Genomic DNA, 19,487 nt, shown 5'->3' with positions numbered 1-19,487 from the left:
GGACTTATGGATGCCCACTATGGGGGTGTACTTACTAGACCAAGTAATATAAAAATTATACAAAGATTCCAGAACAAAATACTGAGAAATATTGTAGATGCTGGGATACTCCTTGGTATGTGACCAACAGTATCTCCATAAGGACCTAGAAATGGAACCTGGATATAATCATCAAGAACATGGCAGGAAATCGCGAGCAACAACTTCCCATTCCAGGAATGTTTTCAATGCCCTGTGTGTACATTCTAGGAACATACATGGAATTTTTGGTGTTATTAGGGTCGTTACTGGATAATTGTCAACGCCATAGTCCAAAAAAAAGAATAAGAAGAAAAAGTAAGAATGAAGTTCTGTTATTAAAAGATAGACATTGTACTTATGTAGTAAATAAAATTAATTAATAGAATGCAGTATTACAAGCAAAATACAATTAAGTAAATCCACTTTAATTATTGAATATTATATCAATATTGTGGAGCAGCATATAATTTACAGCAGGTATGAAATACACGTCAATTTGACAATTTCAATTGACAATATGAATTATTTAAGAAATATGTTAAGAAAGTTGCAAAAATTTTCCGTTACTCGCGCACGATCGTTTCTCGTATCACCTTCAAGTACTTACACACAGCGAATAATGGCGATAAAGGTCAAAATTATAGCACATGCATCATAATCCGTCTTTCTGCAGACTTTTATAAATAATGTCTGAGAGGATTTTACGTCAAACAGTCTAAACTTTTTTCATTGCTTTTTGTCATCGTTTATGTTTCTGGCTCGTAACTGAAGACAAGTTTGATAAGAGTAATCAAGTAATTTTTGTGACTATGTTAGATGTTAAAAGTTTATTTAATCCTATTATTTTTTTATTTAAGTATGCTCTATTCGATAGATATATAAGTTTGTTAAATTTTGCAGTTACTGTATTACTTTGGTTGTTCAACATGTTTTAACTTTTAGATCTTCTTGTTTTGTTACTTGCAAAATAATTAGATTTACTGGGATTAGGTATATTTGTCTTTAGTGTGTATAGAGTATAGACATCCTGATGAACGATACCTGTCTGTAGGCAGTAGGCAATAGAAGGGATCTTGAAGTCACCCAGGGAACATTGACACTCAAAATTAGGCCGACAACGTCATAGATGAATATGTGGTGTTGGAAAGACACATAACCACCAATTTATACAGGATTGCCAAATTGACATTATTATGTAGATATTCTTTTGGAATAATGGGAAAATATACCTGTGACAGGCGGACACACGAAGACTTATCAGAAGTATGCGATGGAGTGATGGATAACTTGATGTTATAAGAGACACATTGCCATTTTGACATTATCAAGTTACACAAATAAACACGTTATTCTAGGGTTCCTTTGCAAAGACATAAGATATTTAACACTAGAGAGTTTGTTGTTATGTAGATATTTGTTTGGCTAAAATACACGAATCTTAAAATTGCTTGAAATTTTTGGCATAGTTCCTTTTTTAACAAAGTTATAGCTTATCTTGTTAGAAACGTAAAACTAGTGCATGATCTGCGAAAAAATCTTAGATTCACGGCGAGTACATACCTGACTTTTATTTTCTATCATAACAGTTCCCTTTACATAATTTTAAACACAATTTATACATTTAATTACACTATATTCGCAAACATGGTAAATAAATGTACTTCTCACGTGAATAATACTGTAAATGACATGAATACAAACAAAAATAATAACCAACAAACAAGCTTCAAATAGACGCTCCGATCGATGTAAAGTAGGTAACTAACTTGACATTTCACAAGGATAAATATGGAAATTGGCACCGTACCAAACTTAACATTACTTTTAACTTTGTTTTCGAGGTTTTAGTTAGAATATTTTAATATAATTCATTTGTATGTAAGTAATTATTAAATGAGTAAAATATAGTTGCGTGATCCTAAAAGTATTTCCAGAAAAAAAAAATAAACAAAGGAAAAAGTTTTCTACTCCCGATTTTTAGTTACGTTTTTAAAAACGAGATGTCAGTACAGCATAGTACCTACATACACTGTAAGGCATAAGTTAGGCGGATATAGAAAATTATGCACATTTTCATAGTTGATTTTTTCGTGAACAGATTAACCGATTCCGCTATTTTTTTTATTATTTTACATTTTTCTTTAGTATTTAAACAGTTGTGGAAAGGTTTATTCAAGCTTCTTTTGTGTACTTATACCGGGTGGAAGAAAAGACGTTTTTCTTATGTTAGGTTTGTGACACCCTGTAGGGAGGACGAGGTACAAATGTGAGTATACATCGGAATCGTATTGTAGTTTTATGTTTGATGTCTCAATTTTTTTAGCTGATACTGAGCAAAGACAGCAAGCTGCCTGAAAGTTACCGGCCTATCGCCTTACTCAGTTGCTGTTATAAATTACTAGAACGACTCTTATATAACAGAATATGTAACACCATTGAGGACGCTGTACCAATTGAGCAAGCTGGATTTAGAAAAGGACGAAGCTGCTGTGACCAAGTGCTGTCCTTAACTACATTTATCGAAGCTGGATTTGAAAGACGTGAAAAATCTGCCATGACATTTATAGACCTTACACTGTGTGGAGAGAGGGCCTTATTTATAAGTTGATGAAAATCATACCCTGTCTCAAAACTTTTGATACTGTCAGCTGATAAACAATCTACTAACTAACAGACTGTTTCAGGTATATATAAATGATGCACGAAGTAACGTTAGAAAACTTAACAACGGCTTACCTCAAGGCTCAGTGCTAGCTCCTTTATTATTTAACCTTTATACGGCGGATATACCTGAAACAAAATCGAGAAAATTCGCTTATGCAGAAGATCTGGCCATTGGCTTCCAAGATAATAGTAAGGAAGCTGGAGAACGAGCTCTAAACGAAGACCTAACTACACTTAGTAACTAATTTAAGAACTGGCGCTTACGTCCTAACACAAGCAAAACTGAAACCTGTCTCTTTCACCTGTCGAATCAACTTGCGGGCGATACTCTCAATGTAACTCTAAATGATGCAGCTATCAAACATAACAACAACCCCAAATATCTTGGCGTCACACTTGATAGAACACTCACCTTCAAAAGCCATCTTACAAACGCAGCCGGTAAACTGAGAACAAGAAATAATATAATAACAAAACTTGCTGGAACAACTTGGGGTGCTTCTGCAGATACTCTTCGGACCTCTGCTCTAGCTTTGGTTTTTTCAGTGGCAGAATATTGTGCACCAGCATGGTTAAATAGTGCACATACAAACAAAATCGATGTCCAACTTAATCAAACCATGAGAATAATCACTGGAACAATAAAATCAACCCCAGCGAGATGGCTGCCTACTTTGAGCAATATTGCTCCACCAGATCTACGCCGTACAGCAGCATTCGTGAGAGAGTATCAGAAAATTGTAGCCAACATACAATTACCAATCCATCAAGACATACCAGACATCTCAAAAGAGCACTAGCGACTGAGGTCTAGAAATCCTCCAATCAGATCTGCCCGAACAATTGGTGATTCCTATGATATAAACAGGCAATGGTCCACAAGATGGATGCCAACAATAGCAGCAGCCTATATTCAGATATCCACCCCAACCCAGGGTTTTATCGGATCGGGTCTGCCCCGGCCCACCTGGGCGAGGCTTAATCGCATACGTACCGGACATGGTAAATGTGCTGATTCTCTCTTCAAATGGGGTCGTGCGGAAAGTCCACAGTGCGATTGTGGATGGCCTAGACAGACCATAGGTCATTGTGTTTCAGATTGCCTAAATCGTGCCTACCGTGGAAACCTCCAGGACTTTTTGGAATGCTCCCCAGAAGCAATTGAATGGCTATGTAAATTGGACATTAATATTAAGATTCATTCATTATATTTTAGTGTTTAAATAATATATGTAGGATTACATTCCACTGCGAACTCTCAAGTTATTTTTTTTATTTTATCAAAAACGCGATAGATCTAAGGTTGAGCATATCATTGCCAAGTGACAGTATTCAGTCAGTCAGAGAAAAGTCGAGTTGACATTAAGACGCTGATGATAGGGGGCAGACGGCCTCTTCCATCTTTATAAGGACGAACGACGAAATAAGATTACATATTCTTGCTATAAACCGTATTTAGATGTTCAGTGTTAATTACCGTTTACATTAGTTGTTACATTATCCTTGTAATTTACGAGTCCTACAATAAAGTGTTTGCTGTATCCTAAAATCGACCTGTGACCAATTAATCAACCCTAGACCAACAGAAGATAAAAGCCTACATTTTGGGGGCTCGTCCGGGATAGCAGATAGAAGACAGATATAATGAGAATAAGCAGAGATATGGATTGAACGTGAGATCGACTGACGCTGACGTTTAGCCGCATATTGTCGTGCCGATATTGGTTTGAATGCTGATATGTTTTGAGTGAAAACACAATGACGAACTCAAGCCTATGAAATGGTAATAACGAGTTAAACTATTAAAGACGATTTGCAAGGTAAGAAATTTTTTTTGCAACATTCTACCAAGCGACTAAGACGATAAGAAGATTGAACGTTATTTTTTCAATGACATTTCCCTTTTGTTGATGTGCTGATGCAACAGAAAATTCAGATGAACTTTGAAAACACGTTTTAAGAAAAAGTTTTTTATATGAATGAACGATTAATTGATCTTGATTTAATTTCGTGTCAATTATAAAAACATTCTAGTATATTTTTTATTGACGATATATTTTCGTTTTAAGATTGGGAAAACGATAATTTTTGTAGGTTTTATATCACAAATATGCATTACTAAGGTTATTTCATTTTTTGAAAAGGTTTAATTTTTGCATGCTTTAGTTTTTTACGTAGTTATAAATATTTCTTTTGATATTGTTGAATATTTTTTGAAAATATTTTATTATGGCAACTTTAGGTTCTATTCGTAATATTGACTATAATATTACTCACGCTAAGTTGAGAGTTGTTAAAATTTTGCATTACATTTGTTTTTCCACTGAAGGTGAACCTCGAAAAACTAGAAAATCTTTGCGTGCTTTTGCTGGTTTTCGGCTCGACGACACTTCCGAACAATTTTTGAGTAAATGTAACGATGTAAGTGAAAAATTTGATCTTCCTGATTTAATTGCGATATGCCAAATTCTTGATTTGAATTATAAAAATGAGAAGCATGACGTGGTTGTTCGCATTTGTTCCTTTTTGAATACCTTCATTAACGACGACCAAACTGAAGATGACGAAGAGGAGGATGACGTATCAGATATAGATGAAGACGACGGAAGACGAAAGGAAGAAAAAAGACAACTGGAAGACGAAAAAAGACGATTGCAAGAAGAAAAACGACGATTGGAAGACGAAAGACGGGAAAATGATGAAAGACGAGAAAAAGAGAAACGACGATTGGAAGAAGAAAGACGAAAAGACGATGAAAGACTTGAAGAAGAAGAAAGACGAAGACGCGAAAGAAGAAACGACGAGCTTAGACGAAGACGCGAAGAGCGAAATTATGACGAAGGACGACAAATATGTGATGAAAGACGTAGATATGAACGAAGTAATGACGAAGAAAGACGAAGATACGAAGAAAGACGATATGACGAAGATATTCACGTACATGAAGAAATTGGAGAAAGAGGCTATAGCGCAAGCAATAACGCTGAAATGAGATACGCGAATAATGGAGTGATTGGTACAAGACGACAGGAATCATTTGCATTAAGTTTTAGAGACGTGGAAGACAGCATAAGATCATTTAATGGAAAAGATGAATATCCTATTCGCACGTGGATTATCGAGTTTGAAGAAGTAGCTGAGATAACAGGGTGGAACGACTTCCAAAAATTAATATATGCAAAAAATATTTAAAAGGACTTGCCAAACTGTTTGTGCAGTCAGAAAAAGGCATCAGAAGTTGGCCTGATTTGAAGAGATGTTTAATCGAAGAATTTGGAGTACATGTAAACAGTGCGCAGATACATAAGATGTTGATGACGAGACGAAAAAAATCTGATGAGACTGTACAAGAATACATAATTAAAATGAGAAAATAGCTAATAGAGCTTACTTAAAACAAGAAGTTGTTATACAATACATAATTCATGGAATACAAGACGAATCATCCAATAAACTAGTGTTAAATGGAGCAAAAGATTTTGCAGACTTTAAAGAGAAAATTAAACTGTATGAGAGGATACACGGTAATGAAACTACTGCACAAGCTCAAGGCTTTAGAGAAAATAAAGAAGGATATAAGAAAATCGCTAAAAAGGAAAAAAGAGAGAAGAATGACGGGAAAAGAGAGAACAACATTATTTGTTTTAATTGTGGAAATAGAGGTCATAGATCTAAGAACTGCCCAGATAAGTCCAAGGAAACGAAGTATTTTAGCTGCAACAAATATGGCCACGTTTCAAGTAAATGTCCCAATAAAAATTCGACGAAGGCTACTACAGAAAACACAGCTTTGAATGTAATTAAGGTTCAGCCAAAAACAGCGCTTAAACTTACAATTAATCAGATCACACTAACAGCTTTATTTGACACCGTAAGTGATATATGTACGATAAGAGAAGATGTGTATGACAAATTCTTTAATGATATTTGTTTAACACCCGACACCATAATGTTGAGAGGCTTAGGAGGAAATGCGAAAGTTAATACATTAGGATCATTCTCGACACAAGCTGACGTTAACGATGAGAAGTTTGATCTAAAATTTCATATTATCCCAAAAGCTGCGACATCTTTTCAAGCAATCATTGGAAATAATATTTTACAACAAGCATCTGTTAGTATAAGAGATGATGGGATAGTAATGTGCAAGAGGACGGACGAAAACTTTATTATGCACATTATGCTTGACGAAAAAGATAAAGAAGATGAAGTAAAAGTAGCACATATTGAAGACGAAAAACATAGAGAAACTGTTAGGCAGTTAATGGAAAGTTATGAACCAAAGAAAACGAAGACGACAGAAATTGAAATGAAAATTGTCTTAAAAAACGAGGAACCAATTTATGAAAGACCCAGACGATTATCTGTTCCTGAAAAAGAAGAGGTAGATAGGCAGATAAATGAATTGCCAGCGCAATAGTATTGGTAAAGAAGAAGGACGGTCGGACAAGAATTTACTGCGATTATAGAAAAGTAAACAAAAACATAATAAGAGACAGATTCCCACTTCCCCTCGTTGAAGACGTGCTTGACTGTTTACAAGGTGCAAAATTTTTTAGCACAATTGATTTAAACAACGGATTTTTTCATGTTCCCGTAGAATCTAGTAGTACTAAGTACACATCGTTCGTCACGCCCAGCGGACAGTTTGAATTTCTTAAGTGTCCATTTGGACTGTGTAATAGCCCAGCAGTATTTCAGAGATTTATTGCTCACATTTTTAGAGAATTGACGGCTCAAAAATACGTAATTTATTATATGGACGATATTATCATTCTGAGCGCTGATATAGAAGAAGGGATATATAGATTAAAATTGGTATTGAAGTTAGCACAAGAATATGGACTGGAAATTAAAAAGAAGAAATGCCAATTGCTGCAAAAAAGAGTAGAATTTTTAGGATTTATTGTGGAAGACGGAAAAATTCAACCAGGTGATGCGAAGGTCATAGCCATAAAGAAATTTCCTGAACCTAAAACTCAGAAGCAAGTTCAATCTTACTTAGGTCTTACAAGTTATTTTCGAAAATTTAGAGCCGGATATGCAAACATTGCAAAACCGTTAAGGGACTTATTAAGAAAGGATGAAGAATTTAGGTTTGACGACAAGCAAAAGAAGGCTTTTGAAACACTAAAGGAAAAACTAATAAATGAGCCGGTGTTACACATTTATCGGCAAGGTGCTTATACGGAACTTCACACTGATGCAAGCCAGCATGGTTATGGAGCATGTTTACTACAGCGGTCTATTGATGACTCCAAGCTCCACCCAATATATTATATGAGTAAAAAAACCACACCAGCGGAAGAGAAGTACACCAGTTACGAGCTAGAGGTACTCGCTATTATAAGAGCGGTGAAGAAGTTTAGAATATATTTACTTGGGAACAAATTCAAAATTGTTACAGATTGGTGATGCCTTTAAGCGAACTATGGACAAGAAGGATCTTACAACAAGAGTTGCACGATGGGCACTGATGCTAGAGGAGTACTAGTATGAAATTGAGCATAGAAAAGGTACTCAAATGTCTCACGTGGATACTCTTAGCCGATATCCAAAAGTTTTTACGGTTACAGAAGAAGATGGTATAATACAAAGAATTAAAGTGGCTCAGGATAAAGACGAGCACATCAAGGCGATAAAACAAATACTTCTGACAGAAGCATATGAAGATTTTTACTTAGAGCACGAAATATTATACAAGTATGTCAATGGATCAAAACTGTTAGTTGTACCGAGAAATATGCAGACTGAGATAATAAGAAGAAGTCACGAGATAGGACATTTTTCTGAGAGAAAAACTGAGGAAGTAATAGTTAAAGACTTTTATATACCAAAGATAAAAGAGAAAGTTAAAAATGTTATTTCTAACTGTATAGCATGTATATTAGGAAGCAAAAAGGAGGGAAAAAAGAAAGAACACTAAATCACATACCAAAACTATACGGTCCACTGCATACATACCATGCGGATCATTTGGGATCATTGCAGTCTACAAGTAAGAATTATCAGCATATACTTGTAATTATAGACGATTTCACCAAATTTGTTTGGCTTTACCCGACGAAGTCGACAACGACGAAAGAAGTTATAACTTGTCTTGAAAAGCAACGTAGAATATTTGGAAACCCTTCTCGAATGATAACCGACCGAGGTACGGCATTTCGATCAGAGGAATTTGAAAGATATTGCCAAGAAGAAAACATTCAACATGTTCTAGTCACAACTGGAGTGCCACGAGGAAACGGTCAGGTTGAACGAGTGAATAGAACAATTATCCCTGTTCTTACGAAATTGAGTTTAGAAGAACCTACGAAATGGTATAAGAATGTTGACAGGGTACAAAGTGCATTGAACTCTACTTATCAACGAAGTATAGGTACTACACCTTTCGAAGTATTGGTTGGCGTAAAAATGAAAAATAAAGAAGACATTCGAATCAGAGAACTCATAGAAGAAGAGGTGATAAAAATATATATGATGAAGATATAAAGGAACTTCGAGAAAGATGTAAAGAACAAATATGTAAGGTACAAGCTGAAAACAAAATGGGGTATAATTTAAGAAGAAAACGAGCAAGAATCTATAAGGAGAAAAATTTAGTTGCAATAAAAAACCCAGTTCGGCAAAGGACTTAAACTCAAGATAAAGTTCTTATGTTCTTATGAGATTGTCAAGGTCAAAGATAACGATCGTTATGATGTTATAAAGATTGGTGAGCATGAGGGACCAGTGCGAACATCAACGTGTGCTGAATATCTTAAACCGTGGGTCGACAATGAAAGTGACGAATCCGAGTCGAATAGGATGGCCGAGTGTAGGATTACATTCCATTGCGAACTCGTAAGTTATTTTTTTTATTTTATCAAAAACGCGATAGATCTAAGGTTGAGCATATCATTGCCAAGTGACAGTATTCAGTCACTCAGAGAAAACTCGAGTTGACATTAAGACGCTGTTGATAGGGGGCAAACGGCCTTTTTCATCTTTATAACGACGAACGATGAAATAATATTGCATATTCTTGCTATAAACCGTATTTAGATGTTCAGTGTTAATTACCGTTTACATTAGTTGTTACATTATCCTTGTAATTTACGAGTTCTACAATAAAGTGTTTGCTGTATCCTAAAATCGACCTGTGACCAATTAATCAACCCTAGACAAACAGAAGATAAAAGCCTACATATACAGAGAGAGTCTGTAATTTGGAATAAATTCAATAATTCCAATAATAATTGTTTTTTTGTAAAATTCTCAGAAACGTCGATTAATATTTCAAATTGTCATTTTTGACATACAATAATAATGTATACCGGGTGTCCCAATTTAGAGATATGACGTCATCGTTGATTTTCTTAAATGGCAACACTCTCATTTTGATAACTATTTTGATAGGGTGTGTAAAGTTATACACAACTGCAAAATATCAAATTTTTATTCTTTACCATTTACAAGATAATAAAAAATAACAAAGTTATGTTTGTAATTTGGAATAAATTCAATAATTTAAATACTAATTATTTTTTTGAAAAATGCTCAGACCCGTCGATTAGTATTTCAAATTGTCGTTTTTGACATACAATAATAACCGGGTGTCCCAATTTAGACATATGACGTCATCGTTGATTTTTTTAAATGGCAATACTGTCATTTTGATAGCTATTTTGATAGGGTGTGTAAAGTTATACATAACTGCAAAATTTCAAATTTTATTCCCTACCATTTACAAGATAATAAAAAATAACAAAGTTATGAAAAACAAGTAATCAAATAATAATAATTGAATTTAATTATTTCACTTAAGCAAATGCTCATAATGTTGCCCGTTGACTATTTGACAATAATTAAGGGCAACATTATGAGCATTTGCTGAAATAATTAAATTCTATTATTATTTAATTACTTGTTTTTCATAACTTTGTTATTTTTTATTATCTTGTAAATGGTAGGGAATAAAAATTTGAAATTTTGCAGTTATGTATAACTTTACACACCCTATCAAAATAGCTATCAAAATGACAGTATTGTCATTTAAGAAAATCAACGATGACGTCATATCTCTAAATTGGGACACCCGGTATACATTATTATTGTATGTCAAAAATGACAATTTGAAATATTAATCGACGTTTCTGAGAATTTTACAAAAAAACAATTATTATTGGAATTATTGAATTTATTCCAAATTACAGACATAACTTTGTTATTTTTTATTATCTTGTAAACGGTAGAGAATAAAAATTTGATATTTAGCAGTTATGTATAACTTTACACACGCTATCAAAATTGCTATCAAAATGACAGTGTTGCCATTTAAGAAAATCAGCGATGACGTAACATCTCTAAATTGGGACATCCTGTATACATTATTATTGTATGTCAAAAAAGACAATTTGAAATACTAATCGAAGGGTCTGAGCATTTTTCAAAAAAACTATTAGTATTTGAGATATTGAATTTATTCCAAATTACAGACTCTCTCTGTATATTATATTTGTGTATTTATCGTACTGTGAAAGTCCATACGCTAAATAAATAAATTTAGCTGATACTGGTAAAAAATGGTATTTAGACGCTTATTAGTATTTAGGAATGGGCTGGAGCCGAGCCTAACGTTTAACATGCTTGAGCTCGACTTAAAATTTCTAGCCGAGCTCGGGATAGAAGCTCGGCTTGAACTTCGAGCTGCAGGTTGACTCGGCTCGAATAGTTCAACTACCATTAGTCTATGGCTACTCATGCTCATACTGTATTCCCTGTAAGGATAGACTCGAGCCAAGCTTCTTACCTCGGCACAAAATTTCGAGCCAAGCTTGACATAAAAGCTCGGCTTAAACTTCGAGCTGCAGGTTGAGCTCGTGACTCACGGCGCCTATGCTGGAATAGTTCGAACCGAGCCGAGCTCGAAAACATAATACTGAATGTAAACTGTAACATTCTTAGTAATTTATGGACACACTGTATTTTGAAAATACATATTTGTAGTCTAAATTACTTATTCTCAAAACAAAAGTATCATTCGTAGCAAAAGAAATGAGTTAGAAAAAGTATTAGAGTATTAGCTAAAATATTGACAAGTTCGTTAAGGAAAGCTCGGTTCGTTTCGAATTCAGCTCGGCTCAGCTCGAAAAAAATTTGATTCGGCTCGCAAGAAACAAACCAGCTTGAGCTCGAAGCTTGGATCGTCAAACGAGCCTCGAGCTTGTGACCATCCCTATTAGTGTTTGACAAAAAACCATTTTCCTTAAATTTTTCTTTTTATTCGCGTTCTTCCTCGGTAAAGTTTATTCCTTGCAATAGGTATTACTTCGCTATTTCTTCTGCAACTTACTGTTACATTATACCTACTAATAAAGTCTGACGCTTGTTTTTTACACCTCCTAACTACGTTAGTGAAATAGTTATTATGTAACATATTTTTTGTGTAAGTTGGGATGTTGATTGAGTAGATTAGTAGATAATTATATATGTATATTCAATTTATACTATACAATAAAATAAATACGTTATTACGTACTTCAGAAATCATAATTACGATTCGATTTTTGCATTTAGATATGTAAGTGAATGAGAATTATCACCAATTGCTAGATTTTTATATAAAATATGACTACCCAAATTATTGCCATTAATTTTGTATCTTATATCCTAAGATAAAATATTATATTTTATGCTGTATGTTTAAAATAATACTTGTCAAGTTGTTTCAACGCGAATATCGGATTGAAATAATCATACGAAAACAATCAAATTGGACTTCATCCTAGGTTTTCACGCAACGTGACCGGAAGTAAAACTGGAAGTAACTCTTCGTATAATTTTGCGTCGATTGATATACGACTTCACTAATTTTGAGTAATTTTTGTCAAACTTCCGGTCATAACTTTTTGACCGAAAATGACATCAAAACTGGAACTAAATATTAGAGCTTGGCGTTTCATTACGCTATGATTCATATATCACATCTATGTACTATTTCTGAGACTAAAATGCGGTACTACCGATTACACCCTTTTAAACGGAAGTGTTAAAAACCGGAAGTATAACTATATTTATTCTCTTCTTGCTAAGGAGCGTTGAGTAATATGTCGCGTGTCCTATTTCGGCGACTTTAAAATAGTACTTCCAGTTGCAACTGTGTAACCGGAAGTTCGAGGTTAAATTTCTCACCTTTAATAACATCCTTGAGTAACAAGCTCTCACTCGACGCCTCATTTGGTATTCTATCAGTTTTAATAAGGTAGGAGTTATATTTGCTGACAGACAGACGGACAGACAGGCATCAAACAGGAAGTATATATCGTCGGTGATCGTAATTTCCTGTTTTTATATAAGTTTTAACATGTTTTTTAGTAAATAAAAAGTTGAATTTACTACAAAACAAGTCAAAAAATATCATATGAAAACAGGAGGTGCCCCTAAAAAAATCTGAAGCTTCTCTTACAAAATTCATGAAAAAGCAGATATGAGGTATCACATCACCGACGATATTTGTTTTCGTCTTGTTAAAGCGCTTCAAATAATATAACGCTTGAACTATTTCAGCGACTTTAAAATAGTAGTTCCAGTTACAACTTTAAAACCGAAAGTCCGAGATAAAATTTCTCACCTTTAATACCATCCTTGAGTTAAAAGCTTTCATCCTCTACCTATATCTCACTTGTCCATTCTTCTGGTCTAATGACAGATCAGTTATGTTTACAAAGTCTCTGTGACAGACACACATAGATAATTCGAGGTTTTTAGATTTGTTCAAAATGGTCGAAAACAATAAAATGTCGATAGTAGAGATTATGTTTGTCTGTTCGCTAATATGTCCAGTCTAAATATTGAAAACAGACTAAGTAACAGATAGGGAAAAACTGACGATGGATGCCGATTGATCGTTTAAAGTTAATACGGCAAAAATTTTAAAACCAATATATGCAAAATATACCCTTATTTTAAATCGGGTTAAGGAATACAAACCTTATATTCATTAATTTATTAACGTTGTCACTTCTTAAACGAACACATTTATCTGGCTTTTAACTTGGTTTCAGAAGTGGCAACCCGTACTGGTTGCCTTAAAATTTTGTTCTGGTTAATTCGATCTACTACATTTCTTTCCCCCTTTTCTCTACCCAGTCATCGTACACACTGAAGAGCTGAATAGTTTACACAATGATATTACCAGCTCCGTTATCTTATTCGTTTTCCGTTGATCCTGCTTTAACCTATATATAATCAGATATTTCTTCACCAATTCGCGTTGTATCATATCGATTTTTTCTGCCCGTGACTCGACTTTGCTTTTTAATTGTTGGTTCGGGTTTTTTAATACTTATATGTTTTTTTTTTCTAGTTTTACATGAAAGTTTTCTAATTTCTAAATTTCTAGTTTTTTTATCCATTTTAGCCAGCTTTCTCATTTCATCCATCTTTCTTGGTCGTTTTGTTTTTATGTAAATACGTCTTTGTAATTGTTTATTAGTTGCCTATTTTAAGGCTTACACCGCCTAAAGAACACGTATCTGTAATTGCTTTATTGGTTGCCTATTTTCATGTTTACAGTGCGCAAAGAAATCTCTGTAATTATTTTACGGGTTGCCTATTTTAATGCTTACACGGCTTACACCCATCAATTAGTTTTAAAATTTCATTCGGTCGACAAATTATTGAATTTTAGAGAAATGATTGAAATTTAAAGATGGATAACTATATAATTATGTATAACATTGGTGATTTGATATAGTATTATATCCAATGTTCTTAATTACAATTTACGCTATATATGTCGGTATATACCTACTCAATATTTTTCCTATGCTAAGTAGTTCAAATTTCAAAATTGCTGTGGTACATAAGTCTTTTATATTGAAGACCAAAGTAATAATTATTCATCAAATATTGCCCTATTGTAAAACAAAATTCTGACATAAATTTGTATCAGTTATCAATAGTTCCGACTAGACGTTATTAGATAAAAATAAATATCATCTTACAGTCTTCTACCCGGCTGGGCATTGGTCAATAAAAAAAGGTAGACCTATTTAGATACTGCCACATACCACATTGCACATGTGTATACTTACTGCCATTTAGGTATTTATTTTTATACGTTTCTAGAACTTCTTCGCAAGTGCTTGAAAATTTTTAGGATTAATAAGAATATTTATTTAAGTTACGTTAATTTAATTTAAATGGAGACTATTTTGAACTTTTAGGTAAGTGTTTTTATAAGTGATAGTCTCTTTGTAGATATATGTACTTACTTTATATGGACAATATTTTGGTGTTTTGGAACTTATAAAATAAGGTATGTTTAATTATTATTGAATCAGAACTTAGAGTCAATCATACTCATACCCTTATACTTAAACAACTTAAAGTCTTGTGTTTTATTTGTTTTGTGATTTTTTTTCAGACCATTAATAATTAATTATTTTCATCTGTTTACATGCAACTAAATGAAGGCTCGATTCATAGGCGCCCATACATATGGGAAGGGGGCGTGCCCCCCATGGCTTTTCGGGTGCTTTAGACTATAATATATTGTCATCCAAAGTATACAAAATGTAATGTGCAACATCTTCACGTCTAGTCCCACTACAATTTTTTATATGTACGCCCATGGCTCGATCCCATCCTTAACACTGGCGTCAAATAAGACAAGCCAATCAAAAACAAGCTTGTAAAATGTATTCCAAAAGCGACGAACACAAAAAATTTTTTAAATATAACCTACAAATTTATTTTAGAAATTTATTTTTGTTCATTGTATTGTTAATTAATTTTTTAAATCAAAATAATAAAACACCTACATTTCAATAAATCCGAAATAGTTAAACAGAAATTATATTAATCTATTAAAATGACTCTTTATGACCAATTTAAAACTAATTGTGTCCGAGCGCTAACGTTTTAAATGGGGAATATTTAAAAATCACTCTCATTGTGACGTCATGCGCGAACTCATCCGAATTTCGGATATTCCGGCTATCATACCTGGCGTCTTTGTACCATGGCTTACACCGTGTAAAAACATGATTCTAATAGTTATGTTCCTATCAGTGTGTTCTTTGTTCTTTACTTACCTGAAATCTTAGAGTAGGGAGAATTTTAGGAAGTGTAAAAGTCTCCCTACTCTAAGCCTGAAATATACTTCAATATTTATTTCCGTTGTTGCATTTTACTCATTCACCTTTTTAGGTTATTTGCACTCACTGGACACACTCACAGCACGTTACAGCTCAAAATTTATATTAGTTGTCGGAGTCTCTATCATTTGCGTGACAACAGTTACTTTTCGAGGACCGGACTTCCCACAATACTATACATTAAAAAAATAAACTGAAAACACTTAACTTATAACGAGTATCACATTGAAATTTAACTTTATAAACTTATGACATGCCGCAAGGAAACTTTTTCAGAAACTTTTTATCACTTTAAGGCCTTAAAATACATTAAAAAGAGAAGGCATGAAGAAACCGAAAAAATACTAATATTTTAAACTTTTAATCAAAGTAAGTACCTACCTACCTAAATACTAAAATTACAAATATCAAGATAACTTATTAACGGGAGCGATCAAAGCTTGGAATAAACTTGGGAAGTAGACTAAGAAATGAGGAAGCTTGTAGATAAACAGTAGTGGAAGTCATTATCGAAGGTATTACAATGAAAAGATAGATTGGACAGGACATGTTGCGAGAATGAAAGATGGCAGGTAGACAAAAAAAATCTTGAATGGAGACACATATAGACAAGCGAAGCCGGGGAAGAACCCCTACGCGAGGAACCGACGACCTCAAAAGGATTGTGCCCAATTGGATAGCAGAGGAGCAGAACAGAAAAAGAGAAAAATATCTGAAGGAGGCCTATGTTCAACAATGGACAAATCACCGCTGATTGATGATCGGAAACATCTAGGAAACTATCACTATTGCTCCTAAAGATTATGCTTTAAGCTTATTCAAAACTTATCGTTTCTCTTCCTCTTTATGGACATAATGCATTAGTATAACTTCAGTTTATATTGTAATATGAGTGTTCATTCTATGACAACATTCCATAATAATTCAAATGACATACAAATAAAGTTTTTGATTATCGTTACTGGAGGATACAGTATCAGCACAAGTAGTAGCCAGAGGCTGTGCGCTGGGTGAGTCGTATCCCATTTCTTAAGTGAATTGAGATCTTGGATGAGTTGACAGATGGATACAACAACGACAGACATTATCTTATGGGCTATGCGGGTGACTTGGTCATCTTAGCGAACGGCAAATTTAATGACAATTTCTTTTAACTTTATGAATAATTAGTTAAATGAAATTAATTTAATTATTAACAACAAATCACAAGATAACAAGATAATGTCACAAAACAAGTAAGCCAAGAGTTGTTACTCCGCTCGAATACTAGACTCAACGTTTGTATAAAAAATAGTTCATCTTAAATACACAATAAGTTATTATGGATAGAGATAGATATTGGATGTTTGAAATATTGGATTACAAATTACAACTTAAATAAAACAAGATAATGAAAGCGTGCCATTATTTAAAATTTCAAACGTAAAAAATGTTATGTAAACCCATAAAGTATTACACGTGCAATTAAAAAAGATTGTTAATTATACATATAGTGTTTTTACTTTTAAAACATAAATTTGAACCTTATATTATAGTAATAAACAAAGTGTCAAAATAAGTAGGTTACCCGCCAAACCTGATTTCAGGACAAACTAGTTTGGCTTTGTTCTAAGCGCGTTAGGATAAACTAGTATGGCCTAGGCCAAACTAGTTTGTCCTATCGCGCGTAGGCTAAACTTTACTAGTTTAAAGACGCACACTTCAGGCCACACTAGTTTATCCTGAAGTGTATGTTTTTATATCAGGATAAACTAGTTTAGCCTAGTCTAAACCAATTTAATCTAGTCGAAAGTACATAATTGATTACAGATTGGTTGCTGTTTTAAACGTAAGTTTAGAAGACACTATTAAGATTAGTAAGACTTTTAAGTATTTAGGGTAAATGATAAACCGAGATGGCACTTGTATGAAAGATATAGAAATGAAAATAGTATGGGGAAAACAAGCCACGAAGGCACTCCGTGGAGTGATATGGAGAGCACTCTAACTAAACAAAACAAAAAAGCATTTTTCAGGGCATAGTGCTGAATATTAACCTACAAGAGCGGAAGAATGGCCAGTAACAACAATAATACGAAATAAAATACGAATAGTTGAATTGGAATGTATGAGAAGGTGTCTACAAATTACCAGGTAGGATAGAATAAGAACAGAGGAAATATAAAACAGAATAGAAGTCGAATGCTCAATTACAAAAAAGTTGTAGTAGTAAAAGTAAAGCCCTGAAATGGTACGGGCATGTACAAAGAATACCGGAGCACAGGTTGCCGAAAATATTACTGGACTGGGACCCGCGGGGTGGAAGACGGAGAGAAAGACCTGCTGTGAGATGGAAAACTCACATAGGAAATGCTATGATAGATAGAGACCTCAGAGATGGCGACTGGGAGAATAGAGTGCTATGGAAGACGAAAACGGCAAACTCATAATGGGAAAAAGCCAACAAGAAGAAAGTAATTCAGCGAACTAGTACGGCTTCATATAAATAATAAATTGAATAAAATACTTGGTTCTTGGAAAAATAATCATTTTTATTAAAATTATAATTATTCGTAACAAACAAATAATAATATTGAGTTATATTCGCGGTCGGACGGACAGACAGCCTAGGTCAAATTTCTCACCTTTAGTACCATCCTTGGATTATAAGCTTTCATTTGAATCCTCATTTGTCATTCTACCTGGTATAATGACGGAAGAGTTGAGTTCACGGACTGATAGACAGACCGACGGACGGACGGACAGACGGACGTGGATAATTCAACATTTTCACATTTTTTCAAAATTGGCGAAAACAATATTAATTCGTACTTGATTTTATTCGTAAGTGTATCTTTTTTTTTAATTTTTGGAGAAAACCTCATCCTTTTATTTATTATCTTTTGTATTATTTAGTTATTCAAGAATATATTGATTTATATCATGTATCCATATCTTTATTCGATGTATCATATTTTTTGATGCAATATACTTATCGATGTATAATTTTTTTTGCCATCCCTGTTGGGACGTGATTTGGGAATTCCCCGCATCTAAAAGTTCTTACATGTTCGCTAAATTACATTCGACTCGGCTAAATTGGTTTAGACTAGGCCGTACTAGTTTATCCTGAAGTTTGTCTTTATTATATCAGGATAAACTAGTTTGGCCTAGGACAAACTAGTTTGGCCTAGACATACTAGTTTATCCTAACGCGCTTAGGACAAACTAGTTTGGCCTAGGCCATACTAGTTTATCCTAACGCGCTTAGGACAAACTAGTTTGGCCTAGGCCAAACTAGTTTGCCCTGAAATCGGGTTTGGCCGGTAACAAATACGTAAGATACATAACGATTTAACACTGTCTTAGATACGACCAGTTAAGAAATCAGTGTAGGAATTAAATGATTGATGCCAAGAATTTAGTACAAGAAGTTAGATTTCATGAGGGGATAGGGGTAAAATATTGGTCAAATGCTATTTAATTGCATTCATTTTTTTCGAATCCTGAGACAACTAATTAGTGTTTTTGAAAAATTTAAACGCAGAATGAAAGATCACATTATTACAGAGGGCCGAAAGTCCCTGAAAACTTCTATAATGCTTATTTTAATAAGTTACAATGGTGAAAAAAAAAGAAAATTTAGTGTGATTTTTAATTTCAAATAGTTTATTAAAAAAA

At 33.8% G+C, this 19,487-nt stretch overlaps 1 protein-coding gene across 4 annotated transcripts in view; it reads right to left on the bottom strand.

Annotated features, from left to right (window-relative positions):
- The window catches only part of LOC126881347 (uncharacterized), a 179,801-nt gene that overhangs the window by 116,827 nt on the left and 43,487 nt on the right, over window positions 1-19,487 (bottom strand). Inside the window, exon 1 of one of the 4 annotated variants that reach the window (XM_050645583.1) lies at window positions 1,582-1,763. The exons of the other annotated variants lie outside the window; for them this stretch is intronic. The gene's annotated coding sequence lies outside the window, so the exon portion shown is untranslated. Of the gene's footprint in view, window positions 1-1,581; window positions 1,764-19,487 lie in introns of those variants that run through there. 4 annotated transcript variants of the gene reach the window in all.

This window comes from Diabrotica virgifera, chromosome 3 (assembly GCF_917563875.1).
Source record: "Diabrotica virgifera virgifera chromosome 3, PGI_DIABVI_V3a".
Lineage (NCBI taxonomy): Eukaryota > Metazoa > Arthropoda > Insecta > Coleoptera > Chrysomelidae > Diabrotica > Diabrotica virgifera.
The sequence above is the reverse complement of the archived record's forward strand: the minus strand, read 5'-3'. Positions and strand labels throughout refer to the sequence as shown.